The 23,677-nt window shown below is 43.0% G+C and overlaps 1 protein-coding gene across 1 annotated transcript in view; it reads right to left on the reverse strand.

Annotated features, from left to right (window-relative positions):
• Positions 1–22,035, reverse strand: part of KCNIP4 (potassium voltage-gated channel interacting protein 4) — a 444,168-nt gene extending 422,133 nt beyond the window's left edge. Inside the window, exon 1 of the mRNA XM_074991763.1 lies at positions 22,027–22,035. The gene's annotated coding sequence lies outside the window, so the exon portion shown is untranslated. The remainder of the gene's footprint in view (positions 1–22,026) is intronic.
• Between the last annotated feature and the right edge of the window lie 1,642 nt (positions 22,036–23,677).

Here is a 23,677-nt window from a genome sequence, read left to right on the forward strand (position 1 = left end):
GAGTATTCTACTCTCTCGTGAGTACAGGTGACAGAATCAGGCATTAGAAAACATTGTTTGATAACAGCTGATAAATGTGACTCTCTTGAAACTATAGTTAATAACTTGCAATATTTGCATAAATGTATGGTAAGATGGATGACTTTAAACCACTGTCACTAATTAAGAGATTGAAAGAAACAAAAGACTAATAGCACTTTATAAACCAAGATAGGCAAATTAGCATATTTTACCCTGTATCATTGTTGCAATGTCACAAAGACAAATATTTCTGATTACACCTGAAGCAACACTGTAACTAATGCAATCAATCATAGCAAGACACTTTAGGTTGTGGTGGTAGTTTTAATATTCACACTGATTTTTGTATGAGCTTTGCTGCTGAAATAGAAATATGAAATTCAATCAAATCTGTTGTATTAATAAATTGCCCAAAGGATTTCCTCATTACTGAATTGTTAGCAACAGTTTCCTAAAAACAGCTAATCAATGACAGATACTCAACCTATAATAATTAGAGGAGAATGTATTTTTTCAAAGAACAATTTGAATAACTGTTTATCTTTTCTGTAGCTCTGGTATGCAACAATAATATCTTCTTTGCCCACTTGAAGATCAGAGAGATTGTTTTCAATTAACCCAAGACTAAAAGGCCACTCACAAAGAGGAGATAAAAAGCAATTTAAAACCAAATTAATGCAGCTCACTATTAATTAAGACCACAAAGCTCATTTTGAATTACATGCTTTGGGGTATGCAGTGTATGAAGGGCCAGCATTTTTAAGAGCATTAGGTGCCTAAATACCTTTAAACATCTAACCCTAAGCCATGCAGACCCATAGGACTACATGATAACAAAAGCAGTCCAGGTAAGGTTTAGATATTGCAATCAAACTGTCTGATTTGCTTTCTTATTAACAGATACACAATCCTATTTGTGATATTTGGTTACATCTCATTCAATAACTGGTATCTGTATTTGTCCACGACTATTTCCCATGCTTTGTTAAATATATTGTTTTCTTGTTGACTTCTCTTTGTCCTTCGGCACTGATATCTGATCTATCACAAATTACATGATAAAAGGTAACATATACTCTGCTAGAGTAAGTTTCTCAATATTTCAATTTAAGAAAACAGTGAAAAATTCTATGCAGCACTTCAAGTGATTACATGACCCTATTCATGCCTATTCACAAAGACCAGTTTTTGCATAAATGTTTAAGGAATGAAATAAAAAAGACAAAAATAAAATATATCCATAAGCATTTAGAAACGATCAGCAAGAATTGTTCTAGGTCTGGAAACAATGCCTTATAGGAGAGACTAAAGAAGTTCAATCTATTCAGTGACTTCCAGAGCAAGTTAACAAATAACTTGATCACAGTCTTTGAATACCTGCATACAGAAGAGATTTCCAATAGTGTACCATACTGCTGTTTAATTTAGCATAAAAAAATGGAATCAGAAGCTACACAAATTCAGACTGAAAATAAACCACAATTTTTAAGGGTGAGGATAATTAACCATTGGAACAACTTATTAGGTATATAGTGGCTTCTCCATCATTTGAAGTAATTAAGACTAAAAAGTAAGCTACAGATCAAACAAAAGTTGTGGGCTTGATGCAGTAGTTATTGGATGAAATTCTCTGGCCTAAGTTTTGCAAGAGTTTAGGCAAGACCACAGTGGTCTCCTCTGGCCTTAAAAAAAAAAAATCTATGAATCTATGTGTGTTTGTCTGTGAGCAAGGATATTTGTATACAAAAGCTAATCCATGATGCTTCTTAGAAAGCAGTAGGCATGGAGCAGAAACAATAGCAGGTGGCTTAGCTGTCCCGTCATACATCAACAAACAGTTGACATGCACGTATCATAAACAGACAATAGTTTAAAATTTGTTTGCATGAACTATGGGACAATTTGCAAAAATAAAATCTTTGTGAATAATTCATTAACAGGAAAAAAGGCAGAAATCATCATATTTGTCATTCACCAGGAATGATTCAATCAGCTGCACTCACAAGACTGATATGCCTAACGATTAGAGCAGGAGTAGTGGCTTTATCTTAGATCACGGAACAAGCATACCACTTCACAATTCTGCTCTATTGTTCTGAAAGCACAGAGTATTAGCTAAGCAGTACAAAATGTTCTCTCTCTGACTACTTATGGAGTTGCCTCTATTGTATTACCCTGAAAGAAAGCTTTGATTTTTGAACATTTATCCATCTCAAAATCCATTTTTGTAGGTCTCTAAAACATAAAAAGAAAAAAGTCTTACATTGCTTGTGTAAGAATAGACTTAACACAGCATGTATGTGTGATGACTGTTGCCACGATTATGGTATTTTGTGAGCTAAAGAGCCCTATGCACTTGTTAGGGAAACTATTGGTGGATGGTAATCACATGGAAATTTGTCCTTGAATGAGCTTCAGAAGGGCCATGAGGCAATATTGCCTCCTCACCGTATAGTCACCAAAAGTTCCACTGCATCAAAAACTCAAACACAGCCATTTGTGAGGGGCCCGAGAGGTATAGCACATTAGAGGGGAATGAAGAAGTCCAGCAAAAGCTGGTGTTCATGATATTTTTCCTTCTCAAAGTATGACTGCAAGAACATCCACATGTGTTATAAGCACCCTGTCAGAAGGGTCACAGGTAGGCATGAGTTGGAGGATACCAAGGGCTCATCTACACTAGCCCACTCTTTTGAAGGGGGCATGTAAATTAGCCTGATTGGCTAATAGCAATGAGGTGCTGCGCTGCATATGCAGCACCTCATTAGCATAATTCTTGCTGTGCAAACATTGAAGTTGCTAACTTCGAAGCGGTGGCAAGCAGTGTAGCCGCTGACACTTCAAAGTTCCCTTATTCCCAAAATGTTTTGGGAGTAAGGGCACTTTGAAGTTGCACAGGTACTTCAAAGTGCCCACAGTTACACTGCTTTGGAGTTAGGAACTTTGCAGTTGGCACGGTGAGAATTATGCTAATGAGGTGCTGCATATGCAGTACAGCACCTCATTGCTATTCACCAGTCGGGCTGGTTTGCATGTCCCCTTCGAAGGAGGGGGTAGTGTAAACGAGCCCCAACAGGAGTAGGGCATGGGAAACAGAGCTACTTCTCACTGTTGGTAAGGCTATGTCATACAGAGACAACAGAAGGTTCTTACCTATGATTGGAGGTTCTCACGACATTGCCAAGACTTTTCAGGATATGTAATTATTTTGACCGTACCCCCTATCAGTTGTATACTGTCAAAAGCCCTGTTCTTACATAGTGACGGTGTAGCACAATGGTGGGTCTACAGAAACTGCAAATCTTAGGAAGTAACTTCTCCTCTGTTATTTGGATTTGGCAAATACGCCCCTTACAGCAGATTTCTTTAGGCAAGGAATTAAGTTTGGTAGGACAGTAAACAATTAATGATGTTGCTTAATGTATGACAAAATCTGCTATGTATTTGAGAGCATTTGTGTGTCTGTCTTTGAGTCCGTCAGTCTGTTTGTTCAAGATCTCTTCCTAAACGGTAAGAGCTAGGACCACTAAATTTGGTAAGCAGGTTCCTTTTCTCATAACTTAAAGGAAGGCAAAGGTTTGGTTGTGTCATAGCCATGGGATGTGTATGGAATGCAATTATTTCTCACAAAATGGAAAGGGAGGATTCTGGTAGCAGGGACAGTTATCCTCCAGAATGACCACAGGGATGGTGGGAGAGGTTGGTGCGGGGGGAACAAGGAAGCATGCTCCCAAAATCCTAGAGAGGAGCGGAGCAGTGTGGCTTCCTGTCACCATGTGCCAACCCTGGGGACCAACATCAGCAGCTGCGTAGCATGGTCCTAACTGCTCTGGGCCAGCCCAGGGAGCAAAGCCGGTTGCCACCCACACCCCTGCCCTGAGCTCCCTCTCACCTCCAAACCCTCTCCCATGACTCCTGGACCCCCACTCCTCCCCTCAACCCTCCCTCCATGCCTCCCAATCTCCTGCCCTAATTCCTGCACCTCTAGACCCCCAGCCCCTTGCCCTGAGTCCCCCAAATCTCCAAGCCTCTGCCCTGACTCTTGCACCCCCACACTCCCAGCCCCATGTCCCAAAGGACCTGAGGAGTTCTGGATAAATCTGCTAATATCTGAATATTGAAATTTACAGTCGTCTAGAGTGCCTCCTGCTGCTTTGTAGCTTTAGGTAAAGGACCACTTAGGACTTCAGCACATTTTAAAGACAGCTACTTTATATGCCAGCTTCAGAGGAAACCTTGGACTACTTATTCTATAGCCCTACTGTGGGGCTTCTCAGAGATGTTTTATAGTGGTGGAGATATTTTTATAAAGGAGTTTCAGGTAGGTTAAAATTCAGGCTTGTCAGTGTCCTCAAGGGATCCTCGTGGAAAAAAAAAACATTTATTTTCTTAGGTCACAATTACTTTATTCTTGATAGCCCTTTTTGAAGAAAAGGCATTACATAATCCTCCAAGAATCAGGTTGTTAGAGACTGAATCTTGTTTCAGGCATGCTCCATTGCATAGGTCTCCTCGGATCAAACTGAATGAGAACCCCTCAACGGCGCTTTAATGTAATGCAATGCATCTTTTTGGAGGCTGGCCCATTAAGGCTTGCATTTTGTGGAAGCTCAGTAACAAATGTGCTTTCAGAATGATGCTACTGGCTCATCAACCTTGATATGAACACAAATCCACACTGTTGAGGCTGTACCCAGAACAAATTGTAATACAGCCTATTTGTTTCTCTTCCACTTTTCCCGCCATTGACATAAGGGCTACGTCTACACTAGCATACTACGTCGAAGTAGCCTATTTTGAAGTAAGAACATCAAAATAGGCTACTTTGATGCGTATCGTCTATGCTTCCTCCGCAGTTGGTGCCATCAATGTTCAATGTTGAAATAGCAATGGGGAACGTCGAAAGGAGCCGCCCCAGAAGGAAATGCAGAGTGTCCACACACACAAGCACTCCCCATTGAAAAAAGGGGCCAGCAAAGCCTGCAGATGGGGTCACAGGCTGGACTAGCTCTTCTGGGGCAACAGCAAGCTGCTCCCTTAAAGGGCCCCTCCCAGACACTCGGCCTGCACAGCACGAGGTCTGCAGAGCCGACAACAAGTTGCAGACCCCGTGCACACAGCATGGACCCCTAGCTGCAGCAGCAGCAGCAGCAGCAGCAGCAGCTGCCACAAGCCCTGGGCTAAGCGCTGCTGCACATGGCAACCACACAGCCCTGCAGGGGCTGGGCAGAGCATCTCTCAACCCCTCAGTTGATGGCTGCCATGGAGGACCCTGCTATGTCGATGTAGCAGGATGCAGATCGCCTACACACACCCTACTTCAACGCTGAATGTCGAAGTAGGGTGCAATTCCCATCTTCAGATAGGAATAGCAATTTCGACGTCTCGCAACGTAATGTCGATTGCAACGTTGAAATAGCGCACGGTGCGTGTAGACGCGACACATGCTATTTCGACATCGTGCAAGCTACTTCGAAGTAGCCAGCTAGTGTAGACGCACCCAAGATGAAAGAGCAGCGTCAGGGACCTCATAGAGAATTTAAAATGCTACACGACAGAGGACTCAGATGGCCTGCTTACTTGTCACAGCCCGTCATCATGTGACTGCTGCACTGTACAGTGTAGAGCAAAGTTATTTTGTCCTAAAATAATTTGCCCTAGAAGTTTAAATCAGACTACACTTGTTTTCATTCACTGATTAGTCAAGTGAAGGGAAATGGAAATGACAATGACCAAGTGTGTTGCATCATATACAATCAGTAACATTTTCAGGCATATATGCCACTGCCCTAAGTCAAGTTGTCTCTTATTGAACACTGCTGTTCTTCAACTAACCAACACCAACTTGGTATTTTAAACCAAATGATTTCTTGGTCTGTCTTCTAGGTATGTAACATTTCAAGGTCAGCCCAAGTCAGGACAAGAGTCATCCCTGGATCAGATGGCATCACAATATCTAAACACACAATGAACACCAGACGAAAGCTTGAAAATACCTTTCATCTCGTCTTTGGTTCAAATACTGGACTTTAGCACAAAAGCTAATGCATGAGCCTACTGTTAGTACTTTTGTGGTTTTAGCTGTAGCTCTTGTTAGAGATGTACGGACCTGGGGCTAACACCCACCTCCCCACTTTCCAGAACAAGGAGAAGAGCAAAGGTGGTAAGGAGAGCCCCACTTTCTCCTCTTCCCTACTGCTCATGCTGCTACAGTCTGGTGAAGGAGAGAGGATCTGAAGCCATACCCCTTTTCTGAACCATGTTGGTGGTTGGAAACAGACAAGGCAGAGGTGAGACTCTGTTCTCAGCTCCTTCACTCTGCTTCCTGCAGAAAATGATGCTCAGAGGCTGCTTCAGTGAGGAGATGAGACTATGCTAACAATGTGCTCTCCCCTACTGCTCTGTTGCAATGTGGATGAAGACAATACTCTCTGCTGAAGGACTGGACAGGACTCAGGGAAGTTGTGACTGTGAAGCTGCTGCATGATCCTTTTGATCATGCAGTAAAATAAAAATCTTCCCATTTGGAACCAGCACTTCTTGGAAGTCATATACACAATTCATCTGTTCTACAGCCATGGGATGTTGCTAAGCGAGATTTATTCATGCCAGTTTGGGCCCTGAAGCTGTGAAATCTCAACAGCAACAGCCAGTTGCCAGAGACTCAGGGCTCCAGATGGATACATAAAACCCATAATAAAGCCGGCATTGCTGTGGCTTTGCTACTCCAGTATCTTAGCTGGCAGAAGTGCTGACTTCCCAGGTGCTCAAGTGTTCAAGCACTCATGGAAAAAATATATATATGGGTGCTCAGCATCCACTGGTCAGAACTTGGGTGTGGAATGTGATGAGCTCTGCAGTGCTAATAACTTCTGCCTTTGAGGCAAGGACTGTGTTTGTAAATGGAGTAAGGTGACTAGGGTATAAAAAGGCTTGCCATTAAATTAAATTAAGGAGTCTTAGATGATCCTGAAAGCATTTCCAGGCAGTCCAGTTAAAATATAATGAAACAGAGGGTAGGAATAAATGGTCCATTTTCAACATGGAGAGAAATAATCACAGGCACCCCCTGTCAAGCTGGTACTGGTCTGGTATCCGTGCTGTTCAACATATTCTTAAATGGTCTGCAAAAAGGGATAAACAGTGATGTGTCAAGTTAGAAGATGATAAAAAATTACTCAAAAGAGTTGAGTCCAAAACTGACTGCAAAGAAAATTACAAGGTGATCTTGCAAAACTGGGTGACTCAGCAACAAAATGGCAGATGAAATTTGATGTTAAATGGAAAGGAATGAATACAGCAAAATCCCAACTGTACATACAGAATGATGATGCCTAACATAGCTGTAGCCCATAAAAAAAAAGATCTTGGAATCATTTCTAGTACTCTGAGGCACTATGGGTTTGTCTTCACTATGTGGAAGATCGATACACCCAGAGTCAATCTTCCAGAGTTCAATTTTGCACACCTAGTAGGGACATGCAAAATCAGACTATCTGGGGCTAGCAGTCAATCCATGTACTCCTCAATATCGCAAGGAGTAAGTGAAGTTGATGGGAGACCTCCCTTCGTAGGATGGCCAGGTGGGTCGATTGTAGATGTCAATTCTAGCTACACAATTGCCATATCTAGAACTGCATATTTACAATCAACTTTCTGTCTAGTGCAGACATGTCCTGCTTTCCAGAGTACTGCAGACTCATAAGAATCCTTCACACTGCACAACCCTTAACTGTGGAATTCTCATCCTCCAGCTTCAGAAGACTTAAAAAGACTGAAAAATTATTTCCAGTCATCCAAGGGACAGATGCAACTGAATAAATGTAGCTGTCCTTAACATACATCAAAATTCCAGGGATCCTAGATGTCAATAAGGTTGCTGATAATTTCAATCAAAAGCTACAGTGAGAAATGTTTTTAAACTAGGACCTTAGTAAAGACAGCTTCTAGATGACAGCAATGATTTTAAAACACTAGTTCATGATAATGTTATTTAGTCCACAACCATTGAATCGTTACTAAAACAGTACAGATACTCATGATAGACATGTAATAATAAGAAGGTATATAAATGTGCTGAAAATAGCCTTCCCACAAAACTGGCAGTGTCCCCCAAACAGACACACAACTATATATCCACTAATGTGATATATGCCATCATTTTCCAGCAATGTCCCTTTGCCACGTACATTGGACAAACTTGACAGTCTCTGCGCCAAAGGATGAATACACATCAATTGGACATTGGGAACTGGAATATACATAAATCTATAGGGGAATACTTTAGCCTCCCTGCACATTCCATAATGAATTTAAAAGTAGACATTCTTTACAAAATAATTTTACCACATGATTACAGAGGGAGACATTTGGATTTGAATTAATTTGCAAATTTGACACATTTAAGCTAGGTCTTACAACATATTTCAGTTCTCTTATGCATTAAAAGGGCAATTTCCCCACTTTTGATGTTCTCAGGAATGGGACACATCCTACTTAATTTAATTTGCTTCTTCTTCTGGATATTATATACAGGTAATCCTCATCCTCTCTTTTTCCTTCCTTCCTTCATCCTCCACCTCCTTCCTTCCTGCATAAAACCTGGATTCTAAGTGTGTACTCCAATCATCTGAAGAAGTGGGTCTTACCCACAAAAGCTCATGACCTAATAAATCTGTTAGTTTTTAAAGTGCTACAGGATTGCTTGTTATTTGTGACAATTCTTCCAAAGCACTCACTCAAAAACAGAAAGTCAGCACTAAATTAAAGCTAGCTTGGTTCCATCTCCAGGAGCTGGAATCACATCGCTGATTGCAGTGTAAATATACCCACAAGCAGATCATGCATCAGACCATGCTAAGTGTCTTCTCTGAAGCATACTAGAATATCAGCCCGACACTGAACATCAAACAAACAAACAAGGTGGTCCACCAAATCTCATGTACCTTTTACTAAAGTCAGTGGAGAACTGCTGGAAAATGCAGAGTACTTCCCATACCTTAAAACATGCAGTTACCTCTTGTCTAAGTAGCTGTCCATGAAGGGGGATGATAATACAGGGAGGGAAAATGAGTGAAGTAAAACACCAATGGCAGTAGGCAGCGTATAGAGGTTTTACTGAGTGACCAAATGTAAGCCAATATCTCATTTGTCTTCTTAAAGTACCCTACTCTGACAGCAAAAGGGCTTTGTACCCTAGATGACTGCCCTCTAATATGACTTCTGTATTGAAACAAAAAGCAGTCAAGCAGCACTTTAAAGACTAGCAAAATAGTTTATTAGGTGAGCTTTCGTGGGAGAGACCCACTTCTTCAGACCATAGCCAGACCAGAACAGACTCAATATTTAAGGCACAGAGAACCAAAAACAGTAAGCAAGGAGGACAAATCAGAAAAGGATAATCAAGATGAGCAAATCAGAGAGTGGAGGGGTAGGGGGGAAGGTCAAGAATTAGGTTGAGCCAAGTATGCAGACGAGCCCCTATAGTGACTCAGAAAGTTCCCATCACGATGTAAACCATGTGTTAATGTGCCGAATTTGAATATAAAAGCCAAAAAATATAGATAATATATTTATATATTACAAATATAATATAAATATATATAATATAAAATATAAAAAAACTGGCTTTTATATTCAAATTCGGCACATTAACACATGGTTTACATCGTGATGGGAACTTTCTGAGTCACTATAGGGGCTCGTCTGCATACTTGGCTCAACCTAATTCTTGACCTTCCCCCCTACCCCTCCACTCTCTGATTTGCTCATCTTGATTATCCTTTTCTGATTTGTCCTCCTTGCTTACTGTTTTTGGTTCTCTGTGCCTTAAATATTGAGTCTGTTCTGGTCTGGCTATGGTCTGAAGAAGTGGGTCTCTCCCACGAAAGCTCACCTAATAAACTATTTTGCTAGTCTTTAAAGTGCTGCTTGACTGCTTTTTGTTTTGATAGTGTATAGACTAGCACGGCTTCCTTTCTGTTACTATTCAACTTCTGTATTGGGTGAACAAACCTTTACTCTCTCTACACAGCCATCTCATTCTCTACCCCCAGGCTCTGGTGATGCAGATAGCCCATGCAAGAGAAGAAGGCAGCTACTCACACTTCATTAATTTCCCACACACAGGCAGGAAGGCTCATTACTGAACTTGTATAAGACATTAACTTTTCTTACCCTTGTATAATGCATGATCTGTATGTGGGTATATTTACTGTTTTGACCTTTGGGATCTAAGTCATCTTTCAACTAAAGTCAACATTGATGCAGAAATCCAGCATTGTCTGAGCCATGCAAGCTCTGAATTCACTCCCTGAGACAAAGAGTCTTTGAGAACCGGGACACCTATCCCAAGACAAAGCTCCTTGTACACTGTGCAATGGTTGTTCCAATGCTACTGTTATACATGTGAAACCATGACAACATACAAGCTTCTTTTGAAGGCACTTGAACAATATCATCAACACAGCCTCAGGAGAATCCTAAATATCTCTTGAGTAGATAGGCAACTGAACACTAGCTTTCTGGAAGAGTCAAACATGACAAGCATTGAAGCCATTAGCATACATCAACAACTTCTTTGGACTGGTCATATGGTTCAGATGTCTGATTAGCACCTCTCAAAACAGATTCTGTTTTCCGAGTTGGAGGAAAGACAGAGGAGCTCTGGAGGCCAGCATAAGTGCTATAAGGACATGCTGAAGGCACACATGAAAAAGTGGAGTACCAGTGTTGACACTTGGGAGAGCCTTGACCCAAACCGTTCTCAGTAGTGAATGGTAATTCGTGAAGGGGGTGGTGCAATTTGAAAGGTCCCATTGCAGTGCAGATGAGGAGAGGCAGACAAGCAGAAAAGAGCGTCAAAAACTGTCCCACGCTGCTCCAACAGCTACCAACACCTGCCCCTTCTGTGATTAAGATCTGCAGCTCCAGAATTGGGCTGATCAGACATCAACGGACTCAGAAATAGGAGGGTGGCATGAAGACATCCTACTCATTATCCAGTGACCGCCAAGACTAGAGACATGTTTTAAGTCTACCTCTGATTTCCAGAGGAAGAGAGATATCGCTGCTTGAGCATGATACAGTATCATCACTGCATGAGCTGCTTGAACAATTCCATGTAATGCAACAGTATACTTGTTTGTTTAGTAAATGTTGACTGAGATGCTTTCATCCAGAACAATCTTGCTACAGAAAGATGGTGCAGCACATTATGGTAAAGGTCCCATTTTTAAAATTCTGCCCTACCTCTTCAATTTGGACTATTTGAAAGCTACAACCGAAATAATTGTTTCCCCCCCGCTCAGCTACGCTGATGTCCACATTGTATGCAAAAACAGCAAAGAGAAAATGCTAGCTAATAATTATCAAAGTACTACAGCATCATAGCCTTCCTTTCTTCTTCTGCTATCTGCTTTCCACCACTCCTCATCCATAAACTATCTAACTAGCCAGCAGGATCCTCTTTTTTATGGCTATCTTGGAATTTCAAGCATAATTTACATTTCTTTGATGTGTTTTAGGCTCTGAATCGTTAACTGTTTTACTCTCCCAACACCAGAACAGCAGATTTTTTTCCTGAGACAGGAAATTCAAAAACAAGAATGTTAAAAGGAGAAGAGTAAGATATACAGCAAAGACCAGTGAGAAGTGAGAAAGGATGAAAGGGTGACACAAGGCATACAAATGTAAACTTTTCTTGACAGTATTAGCTGCACAGCTGCGGGCAAAAAAATCTACACTATTTGTCCATTTCAAAAGTAATGGTAAAAAGTAGACTTGGTTTAGGTTGTCACTATAAACTTCTTGCTAATTTAGCTAGGGACATTACACCATGTTCAAATGGCATTAGAAAGATGAAAGCAAGATATGTTTTCTTGTTGATCTACTCTTCATTGTGTCCATGAATCTGGGGCTTTATCTGACTTTCACTGAAATAAACTGAAAAACTTGCACAGACTTCACCTGGAGTTGAAACAGGTCCAGAAAGTGTCTGGGAGATGCTTTCTGATGGAACCTGAAAAATTACTTCAGGTAACACTTGAGGTTGTAGAGATACTGTACTTTTCTTGCAAATGTGCTTACATTCATTAATGTTGCAAGTTGTGCTAGAATTTACGGGTGAGGCAGTGTTAAATCTGACACCAAGATTGTCTAGGGCTACGTCTACACGTGCACCCAACTTCGAAATAGCTTATTTCGATGTTGCGACATCGAAATAGGCTATTTCGATGAATAACGTCTACACGTCCTCCAGGGCTGGCAACGTCGATGTTCAACTTCGACGTTGCTCAGCCCAACATTGAAATAGGCACAGCGAGGGAACGTCTACACGGCAAAGTAGCACACATCGAAATAAGGGAGCCAGGCACAGCTGCAGACAGGGTCACGGGGCGGACTCAACAGCAAGTCGCTCCCTTAAAGGGCCCCTCCCAGACACACTTTCATTAAACAGTGAAAGATACACAGAGCCAACAACTAGTTGCAGACCCTGTATATGCAGCACGGACCCCCAGCTGCAGCAGCAGCAGCCAGAAGCCCTGGGCTAAGGGCTGCTGCCCACGGTGACCACAGAGCCCCGCAAGGGCTGGAGAGAGAGTATCTCTCAACCCCCCAGCTGATGGCCGCCATGGAGGACCCCGCTATTTCGATGTCGCGGGACGCGGATCGTCTACACGTCCCTACTTCGATGTTGAACGTCGAAGTAGGGCGCTATTCCCATCCCCTCATAGGGTTAGCGACTTCGACGTCTCGCCGCCTAACGTCGATTTCAACTTCGAAATAGCGCCCAACACGTGTAGACGTGACGGGCGCTATTTCGAAGTTACTGCCGCTACTTCGAAGTAGCGTGCACGTGTAGACGCAGCCGAGATGTCTTGACCGAAAGCCAGTAAGGCCTGAACCAGTAATGAAGCTGTGCTACATAAAAGATGAGGCTACTTATTCATTTAGTTTTAAGGTTAGCATCCATAAAAAATACTACTTTCGAGAAATCTTCGTAATCTACATAATAAGGAACCCACTAGGGCCATAAAAATGTAAGAAGTGCAATCTGTATTCTCCCTCATCAAATTATTCAGACAAAATATTTAACACTAGGATCTCTGAATACATGCTTATGCTAAATGCTAAGTGTTACAAGTTTCAAATGATGTAGGATTCTTGTCAGTAGACAGGATGTTTAATGCCTTTATGAGATAGCTTTTGTACATTTTCACATGAGACTTCAATGCCTAATCACTCAGTCACGTATTCCGAAGGGGCAAAGTTGTCTTAAGCTTATATAACTCAATACCAAAAGGTAGTCTTAGCTCCATCTGAATTGGAGCATCATCTCTCAATGTTCTTCCTAAAACTTCATTCTGGGTTGGAGGAAAGTAAGAATGATATACTAGATGTGAAAAGGCTGTGTGTGTTTATTTGGACTAGGGTATTTAGAAAGGCAATGAGATTTTTCTTTGAAAGTTTGTGGGACTCATAGTGAATGGACAGCCATTTACATTTATAATATTTCTAAGTGGACCAGGCTACAAATTGAGACCTAAATAAGCCACAGTACGTTACTGTGTTAAAGCCACTCTACAAATGTCAAGGTGGCATCAATATCATGCCTCTAATATTTCCATCATAAAAATCTGTGGAGCTGCTTATTATGTAATTCTATCACTTCTCTCTCAAAAATCAGATCTCTAGATCTGATGCTTGCTTCAAGAGGGCAGTTCTTCCACTTTGTTACCTGGAACATCTCATTCCACGTTCCTGAAGATTGTACTACTCAATAAAACATCCAGAACTCTAAAACCCACCCTGAAGAAGAAGAAGTCTCTTGCTTATCATAGTAACTGGAGTTGATGCATCCTGTTCATTGGAATCTGTCCACTTTTCCCTCATTCTTGGAGTTCATGAACTCATAGGTTTGCCTGAGAAGACCAAGGAGTTTGGGGCTATACACTCTTTTCACAGCCTTTGTTATGAACATTCAGTACCACAAAAGGTCACTTACAACATCTCAACAAGCAACTTTGCCAGAAAAGTTTCTAAAGCCTTGCAGAATTGAGGCAGGAGAGTAGCACCATGTCCTCCTACCAGTTTGGATCTGCAGAGGCTGCATCCCCAAAGGAACAGTTACTGTGCTAAGTAACTTTTTTTTTCTTTGCTAGATCTCAGTAATAGCATTACAGTTTTTCTGACTGCCTTGCTGCCTTTGATTGATAGCTATTAAATTAGGTTTTACCTCCTTGGTTCCGTCCAGATTAAATACATTTAAAGCACAGCATGGCACAATGAGAAAAAAGGAACAAGTGGCAATTACTTTGTCTATTTTAGCTCCTTCATAGTTAACAATAATTTAAACACTGAAAGGAAAAATCACCTGTGTGAGTTTGAAGAAAAGAAAATGGAATTAATTCAATCAGGCCACGTTTAATCTTTGAGAGTTTGCAAGTAACACTAGTCTGAAAATGTGCTTTGTAAAACCTTGAGAATGATTTTTAAATAGTTTTTTTTTCTTTTTTTTTTTTCCGTTTACTAACAAAAATACCCCCCTAAATATGGAAGACCTGGTCAGCTTGAACATGCTGAAGTCAGAGGTACAAAGATGATAAATGGTGTGTGATTTTTAAAATAATATTTTAGGTTTAGTTTTTTGTTTTTTTTCAAAAAACATTAGAAAGAGGAAGGTTACATCTCATGGCATCTGAATAGGAAATACACTGTATCATTGGTGATTCAGATAGGCTGCGGCCACCCTTGGCCAAAACTTCGGAATGGCCATGCTAATGGCCAAATCAAAGAATACTAATGAGGTGCTGAACTGAATATTCAGCACCTCATTAGCATTTGCATGCTTTCAGGCGCAGCGCTTCCAAAGTGCCACTTTCGAACATGCACGGCCAGACCCTGCACATTTCAAAATCCCCTTATTCCTCGGCTGGAGTACTCACCAAACATAAAATTGTGGCTCTCATGCCTGTTGCTGAGACGAGATGTCCAGCATCTCATGCTGACACTTCTCCACCACAACATACACACGTGTCCCTGGGCCTTATATAGATGTGATTTCCTACGGCAGATATCCTGCCGCAAGGCAGGTGCATCCTATTCAGTGACTGCTGATGGGGAGGAGGCATATACATTTCAAATTCGTGCACATGGCCCATATATGAAATAGATGCGGCGATGTGAATAAATGGAAGAATACCCAGCAGCTTCTTCTCCAAACCTCTGGCCAGAATCCTAGTACTCAACCCAGGCAAGGCTATATCACAAACTTTGGAAACAGGACTATGAATATTTAATTTTTTGGTTTTGGTCTTACACAAAAAATGTTCTTGTAAAATCTGCTAGATAACCAATAAATCTGGTTTCTGTTTCTATATGGAAGAGACCCAGCTATTTTTAAGTGTCTAGGGCTATGTCTACACGTGAAGCCAACATCGAAATAGCTTATGGCTTATGGCTGCTTCTGCGGCAGCTGGGGATCTATGCTGCAGGCACAGGGTCTGCAACCAGTTGTCAGCTCTGTGTATCTTGTGTTGTTTAGTGCAACTGTGTCTGGGAGGGGCCTATTTACTCATTAAATGAGGGATGAGTGTATCTGAATTTTGCTTCTTGGTAGTTTTGCAATTCATCTAGTGTCAACTGAAACTTCGTTATAATGTATTTGTTTGTTATGACCATTTCCGATATATTTCCCCCCATGTTTATATTTTAAAATTGTCCAGATTTAAAATTAAAATGACATTTTGAAAAAAAAAAATCATCCAGTCCTCTTAAGAACTGCTGTCTTCAGCTCTCTGACCAGGAGGCATATCCAAACAAATGGGGCTTTGCATCTCTGGAGGAGACGGAGTGAATGGATGTGTTACCAGGGCACAGGAAGTTTCTGACTAGTTTGCTGCACATCTAAGCTGTGTCTACACGTGCACGCTACTTCGAAGTAGCGGCACTAACTTCGAAATAGCGCCCGTCGCGGCTACACACGTCGGGCGCTATTTCGAAGTTAACTTCGACGTTAGGCGGCGAGACGTCGAAGTCGCTAACCTCATGAGGGGATTGGAATAGCGCCCTACTTCGACGTTCAACGTCGAAGTAGGGACCGTGTAGACGATCCGCGTCCCGCAACATCGAAATTGCTGGGTCCTCCATGGCGGCCATCAGCTGGGGGGTTGAGAGATGCTCTCTCTCCAGCCCCTGCGGGGCTCTATGGTCACCGTGGGCAGCAGCCCTTAGCCCAGGGCTTCTGGCTGCTTCTGCGGCAGCTGGGGATCTATGCTGCAGGTACAGGGTCTGCAACCAGTTGTCAGCTCTGTGTATCTTGTATTGTTTAGTGCAACTGTGTCTGGGAAGGGCCCTTTAAGGGAGCGGCTTGCTGTTGAGTCCGCCCTGTGACCCTGTCTGCAGCTGTGCCTGGCACCCTTATTTCGATGTGTGCTACTCTGGCGTGTAGACGTACCCGTGCAGCGCCTATTTCGATGTGGTGCCGTGCAACGTCGAAGTTGAACATCGACGTTGCCAGCCCTGGAGGACGTGTAGACGTTATTCATCGAAATTCGATGTTGCAATAAGCTATTTCGATGTTGGCTTCACGTGTAGACGTAGCCCTAGTGTGCTATCTCAGGCAGAGCTAGCATACACTGATTTACCTGATCTGGTAAGCACACTCATGCTCCCCCACTGCAGTGTAAACACACTCAAAAATCCTTGAAGAATAATGTTTATAGGAACTATATTCAATACATTCTGGTTTGGAATGCACATAGTATTTTAGCTTTGCCTGTGATTATCTACATTCAGGCTAGATGTGGCTGTTCTATTATTGAGTAACTTTCTGTAGCTTGATCATCCTTGGATGTTAGCTTATTAAATGATTAACAGGCAATGACTTGAGTAAGATGAAAAAGTTGGCTGACAGAAGTGTGGTTTCATTTTGGGAGTAAAGGCATGGGCATACTTGTGAAGAACTCAGAATTAAGGAACTAGATTCTGCAGGAGAGCAAGCTGAACCCATATCTCACCATTTTTAGGAGTGCTACAAGTAAGCCCTGTTTAAACAAACTATTTTCCAACCAAACAAATAATGACCTCACTCCTTGTGGAATATCGGAGGGGTAGCCGTGTTAGTCTGGATCTGTAGCAGCAACAAAGGGTCCTGTGGCACCTTATAGACTAACAGAAAAGTTTAGAGTATGAGCTTTCGTGAGTTAACTCACTGAAAGCTCATGCTCTAAACTTTTCTGTTAGTCTATAAGGTGCCACAGGACCCTTTGTTGCTGCTCCTTGTGGAAGGAATTCACCATCATGCAGAAGAAAGAAACAAGATGAAAAGGAATAAGACAGAGAGCTGATCCCACTAGAGATAACATGATACATCTTTAATGTTAGGAAGGACTCAGAATCTATATCAACAAGCACCATGAAAATGTCTATAGATAGTGTGTTCAGAAATACGATCCTCCCATGGCTTTTCAAGAAAGCATTGGTTTTCCTTTGCTATTGCCAGATACAAAAGATCAGGTCAGCCACAGCCAAGTTCACAGTCCAACTGTACACCAAGGGTTTTGAAACCCACTTAAAAGTTGAAAAAGGTACTTTCTTTGGCTTAGTTTGAAAAAAAAAAAAACAAAAACTGTAATAGACCTGAGATATCTTCAGACCTAAGATATTTGCAACTGTGCCCTTTCCTTATAGCTCTTGTAAAAACCTCTCCCCAAGCCATGTGTCTGAGTGGTGATTGGGACCCCGCACCAGAAGTAGTATAGGTTGCACCTCCTTTATCTGGCATGCTTGGGACCTCATGGGTCCTGGACAAGAGAATTTGCTGGATGAGGGAAGGTGATGGGCTTCTGCCCACAGAAAGACCTGTGATCAGGGGCTGCTGCAGCCCCAGCCTGCAGTTTCTCTCCCCAGCCCAGGCTGCCATGGGGTTCCAGCCAGCCTCTGCCCTGCTTGTTGCCAAGGTGAAGCAGGGGGTTCCAGCTTCCAGGCCCACAGCAGCCTCCTGTCTCTTGCTGCTGGAGGACAGGCAAGAGCTCCTGGCTCCGTGCTGTTACAGGGTGGTGGGCATTCCTGCCCCATCTGCACGCTGCTGTAGGAGTTCTGGCCCCGGTCCCCACATGATTGCAGGACTGGCTGGGGCTCCAGCCCTGGCAGCAACTCCAGCCCCCGATCCCTGCACTGCTGTGGACCTGTGGGGGGCTGGCAAAGGCTATGGCTCCTAGCCCTGTGGAGGCTCCTGCATCAGTTGCTACTCCCTCCTGCCAGACAATGGATGTTGCTGGATGAGAGAGTACCAGATTTCAGAGGTGCAGACTGTACCAACAAGCTATAGATGCTGAAGCAGTTACATTGTTGATGCCAAGAAAACATTGCATTCTGCAGGCTACTGGTATCCTAAATGTTTGGGTGCAGAATAAATCCAATAATTACAAAATGTTCTTACAGCCATGGCTTAAAGAATACAGAAAGACTCAGTACAGACGTGGCTTTGTGTTTTGTAAAAGAAGAAAAAGCCCATCTCCACACTTTCATCTTCCCAATTAACTTTATCCTCCTATAAAGAGGGTGAAACCTAAACTGCTAATGTACCTGTCACTTAGGTCAAATTTATTGAGTTATGTTTCAGTGGTGTATGGGTGTGTAACAGCAGATTACACCTTTGCGGAGACTTCTCCCTGTCTCCTAAATATTTTTAGCACACAAACTTTCTTCTTTTTCACAGCATCTTTGTTTGTCCTGTCCTGTGTCACACCAAAACAATTGGCGGTTTAAATATTTTCACTGACAAGGTGGAACTACCAATATTTTTCAAGTAGAGGTATGATGATGGTGTGGAGGATGGAAACTATGAACTGTTCACATGTAAGCGCCAAAACCTGTTTGAATTGACCCCCAAGGCCCTCAGTGATTTTGGGGTATACAAAAGACTCTGGGGGTCACCTACATTGAAGTCACCACCCTAATGGGAGACTATCTCCACAAATGGAGTAAGGGTGCAGGTGTTCACTACTCTGAGGGATTTGTATAGCCTGGTTGGGTTGGAGCAACTTTGTAAAGATCCTCAGGATCTTAAAATGTGGCAAGTACACAGGAAGTCTGAAGACCTGCAGATGGAAGGCAGGCTGGCCGATGAGTTTCTTAACAGCAGGGCTCTGGGAATAACCAGGTGGACTACGCTGTAACTTTTCCATTCTCTATGCTAACTAAATATGGTTTGCACCATGTTCCAGACACTTCATAAACCTGTCTGTTTTTACAATACTGCCTTAGTCACTCTGTAAATAGATAGTGATTGCTTTGCTCTCTGTGGGCTTGCAAGCCTTCCCTGGGTATCCACTACAAGTTAACTCACTGAGAGGAGCTGATGGAGGAAGCAGGGGTGCTGTTGGTTCCAGGTTTCAATCTCAGGAGGTGGTGAAACCAAGGGGCTTAACCCAGTGGGACAGTGTGATCCTAAGGAGATTAACACTGTAAAAGGGTCCACCCAGGACTGTTCCAGAGCTAAGGGTGAACAGCAGATCTATGGATCAATGGCAAGAGGATATTGCATCTTTTAAATAACTATTGTAAATCAAGACAAATTTTGAGCTGACTCCTGTTGTAGATGGCTCTTGAAGAGTGCTGAAGCCATTTCTTTGCTCTACAATTTATAAACCATTAATTCAAGTATTTGTTATTTTAGTAGTAGCCCCGTAAACAATCACTGTTACCTGTAGATGATGGCTGCTACAAGTTACTGCTGTTAATTGCTAGGGCCAGCTGCTACATAGTGGGGATTCTGTAGGGTGTACACAATGAATTACAAAGATTTGAACAGAGCATTCAGAAAGACAAACTAAGTTGTGGATGAGGGGAATCATCCCCTCAAAGTTTAAATGAGTCAGAAGGTAAGAAAGTCATATAAAATATGTAGTCCTTATATAACTGAGCATGCAGGCTGAATTCGAAGGAGTAGTAGATATGTTTAGTTGTGAATTTTGGCACTGTTATTTGTTCTGGCCCAATCCTAGACCTACTGCACAGCCCAACTATTGACAGTGTGCTCCAGGGCAAAGGCTTGCAACCTTTCCAGATTGCCTTACACCTTTCGGGAGTCTGATTTGTCTTGAATGTCCTAAGATTCACTTAACCTGAAAACTACTTGCTTACAAATCCAGCATAATACAAAAGTGTTACTGCACACTATTACTGAAAAATCGCTTACTTTCTAATCTTTACCATGTAATATTAAAATCAGTTGGAATATAAACACCATACTTACATTTTAGTGTATAGTATAAACACGTAATTTCACTCATGATTTTTATGTGCCCTGTTGTAAAACTATCAGATGACTTGTTGTACCCCTAGCAGAGAACCACTGCTCTAGTTTTTGTTACTAATTTTGCCAAAGGGAAAGAATGAAGTCATTTACTCTACCTCAGATCACCATGCCAACTGGGAGCACTGGGGGTAGCTCCAAAAAGGACTGTGACACCTAAGTCCTACTTAGGCACTTAAGTCCAACAGCTAGGCACCAGAGATCCTCCTTGATTGCCCCAAATCTGTAGCACCTAAATTTCCATGTTTATAATCCCCAAGTTGCTCAAATTTATGTGTGAGCATGAACACGGCTGCCTCAGTCTAGGTAACTGGGAGCTCAGGCACCTAATTCAGGGCTGTGGATATGCCTGGGTATCAAGATATATAAAAGTTAGGTACTACAATGCTGAGCATTGTAACACCTTATGACCCTTTGCAGATTTAGACCTGAGTCTACCATCCCCAGTACTTAAAAAGCATTCTGGTTTAATACTTATGCTCTAGCCATTTTTTGTTTGTGTTTTTTTTCAGGTAATCTTCATAGCAGACGTATGAATACCTAATGCTGAAGCCATTTCAGAATATCAGACATTGATAATTAATTCCGAGCTTATTTTTCAGCTGAAAGTGCTATGCACAACTCACTGTTGAAATAAGTTATCATTTGTTTTGTGCCAGTCTCTCGAGGAATTTTAAACAAAGCCACAATTAATTGCTTAGTTACTTCAGGTCTGCCTAGTAGTTTTCCATGGTATTAAAAAGGTATTCATTGCTGAGAGTGACGGGGGAAAATGTACATGTCTCCGTGATGGAGCTTTTACTTATTTTCAGTCAACGTAATTACCCGCTATTAATGCATCTCTTACCTAAACAGTAGTCTACTTTTTATTTATTACTAATAATTTGACAGATTCATAATTGCCCAATATCTGTGCTATAACAATTGCAACAAACAAACAAGATGGATTACATGGGAAAGAGCATTTTAGTGATTTTTCTCTTAAAAATATTTAATCCAAGTCACACACAAAGCAATAACAACTCTACAGTGTACCACAAAAGACTAAACATTATTCCTGAATTTTAAGCAACATGTGTAAGAGCAAAACCACCACCACTGGGATGGATTCGTAACATAGTCTTAGGTGTTGTAACTCCTGTTTAGCCACACGCATAGTGGCAGAGTTGGGAGTCTAGGAATTCACAGAAGCCAGCAAAGCTGAACAGAGCCCATGTAAACCAGAGAGCCATGAGATGCTGTATTCCAGTTCAGAGGAATAAGTTGGGGCTCAGCACTCAGCTCCACAACTGGACTTACTTAGGTGCCTGACTCACAGGCCAAAAGGAGGCACCTATATCCACATCCCTGAATGCTCTCAGAGTTAAGAGAAAGTCAGCCCTTTTCTGTGCAAACACAGAGCTACTGCAGCTGTACGTCACTGGCACAGAGTTGAACTGTGGTCACCCAAGGACTACCAGGCCCTTGGGCTATTTTGTAACCTGTTGAAAATGCTCCACTTCATAGAAATTATTAAATACTGGCTGGATCTCAGTGTTCTTCCAAGTGACTCTACAGCCCAGTGGTTGGGTCACTCCTTATGACATGGGAGCCTTATGTTCTAGTCATTGCTGCAATTAACATAAAGAGGAAAAGCTGTTACAAAAGAGCAAAAGCTTCAGCAGGAGAGATTAAAGGACACTTACCCCAGAGTACTCAACAGCCTGCTGGTCAAGGAACTCTCCAGGGAAGTGAGAGAACTGTGCTCAATCCTTTAATCTGAATCTGCTACTTGGTGGTGCTGGGACTTAAGCCTTGCTACGCTATGCAGTTAGAAAAGTCAACCTAGTCGTGCTCTTGTCTATGCTCAAATTTGCACTGCCTCTATGAATAGTGATGAGCCATGTCAACTGTTTCAAAAATAAAAGCATACATCATCTTGGAATATATTAGCAGCAGAACTGTAAGACAAGGGGTGAGTCTACGCTAGCCTCCCATTTCAAAATCAATTTTGAAAGGGGACCCAATTTCAAAAGAGGCTGAGGAGCATTCACATGCATAATAGCCTCTTTCTAAACTGTTTTCAGTGAAAAGGGGAGTGCATTTTGAAATCACTCTTCCCATCCGATTTCAGGAAGAGTGGTACCTTTCCGAATTGATTTTCGAAATAGGGCATGTATAGACGCTCCGGTCACTCTTTCAAAACAGTGAGTCCTCCATGGCAGCAGCTGCAAGGAGCACGAAGATGCTCTTGCAAGCCCCAGCGGGCTTCTGTGGTCCCAAGGGCCAGCTGCTTAAAGTTGCAAGGACCCGAAAACCCTGTGCATGAAGCTGAGAGTGTGCCCAGAGCCTCAGGAGCATGAACTCTGACAGGCACTCTCTCCGGCAGCCCTGAGCCCACAGCTCAACAGCCCATCGGCCAGATGGTGAGCTCCTCACACTCCCAGGACACATCAGGAGGCCCCTCACCCCACCCAGCCTGAGAGGTTGCCGGACACAAGCCAGGTCCAGAAGAGGAGGAACCACTCCTGGACAGAGGCCAAGATCAGAGACCTCCTCGGCCTGTGGGCCGATGAAGATGTGCTCCTGCACAGCACTGGGTAGCCCTGGAATGCTGAGGCCTTTGATCAGCTGTCGCTGGGGCTCTGGAAGTGGGGCCACCCCCACCACACAGCCAATCAAGCACACTTAAAAGTCAAGGAGCTCAAGTAGGCCTACAGCCGGGTCGGGGACGCCTGCAGGAGATAAGTGGTAGGGGCTGCCCCAAGGTTCCCACACTATCGGGAGCTACACCAGCTCCTCAGCCTGAAAGAGACTCCTAACCCAGTGGCCATGATGGACATCGCCAGCCCCAAGATGGACCCCGAAACAGAGGCACAGGACTGGCCAGGACCATTAGACCAGACCAGGCCAGAGGACCCAGTGAGCACCTCAGACGATAAAGGCCCCCTGGCAATCACCATCACCTCGGCTCCTCCAGGCGGGCCCGCTCAAGGCAGTCATCCCTGGTCTGTTCTCTGGAGCCACAAGTAGGTAATGGGTGGATCGGGCAGCCTGGGCCATGGGTGGGGGAGCACCCTGTCTTGCATCCCCCAGCCGCGTCCCAGCCCCAGGAATGGCAGCACCCAGGACCCACGCCTGTGGACACTGCCATGATCCTCCTGACTGGGAATGGAGGCAGGGGCCAGACCACAATGAACAGGTGCCCCACAGATGTGGCCCCACTGGCCACAAGGGACTCCCCGTTGGGGTTGGGCAAGCAGATACTGTTGTGGGAGACAGTCGGAGGGGGCCTGGGTGGGGCCCCCGGGGCCGGGTGGCAGCACTGATAGGTGGCCTCTCTCTTCCTTTTGTGTC

Source organism: Carettochelys insculpta, chromosome 4, assembly GCF_033958435.1.
Source record: "Carettochelys insculpta isolate YL-2023 chromosome 4, ASM3395843v1, whole genome shotgun sequence".
NCBI classification, from domain to species: Eukaryota; Metazoa; Chordata; order Testudines; family Carettochelyidae; genus Carettochelys; species Carettochelys insculpta.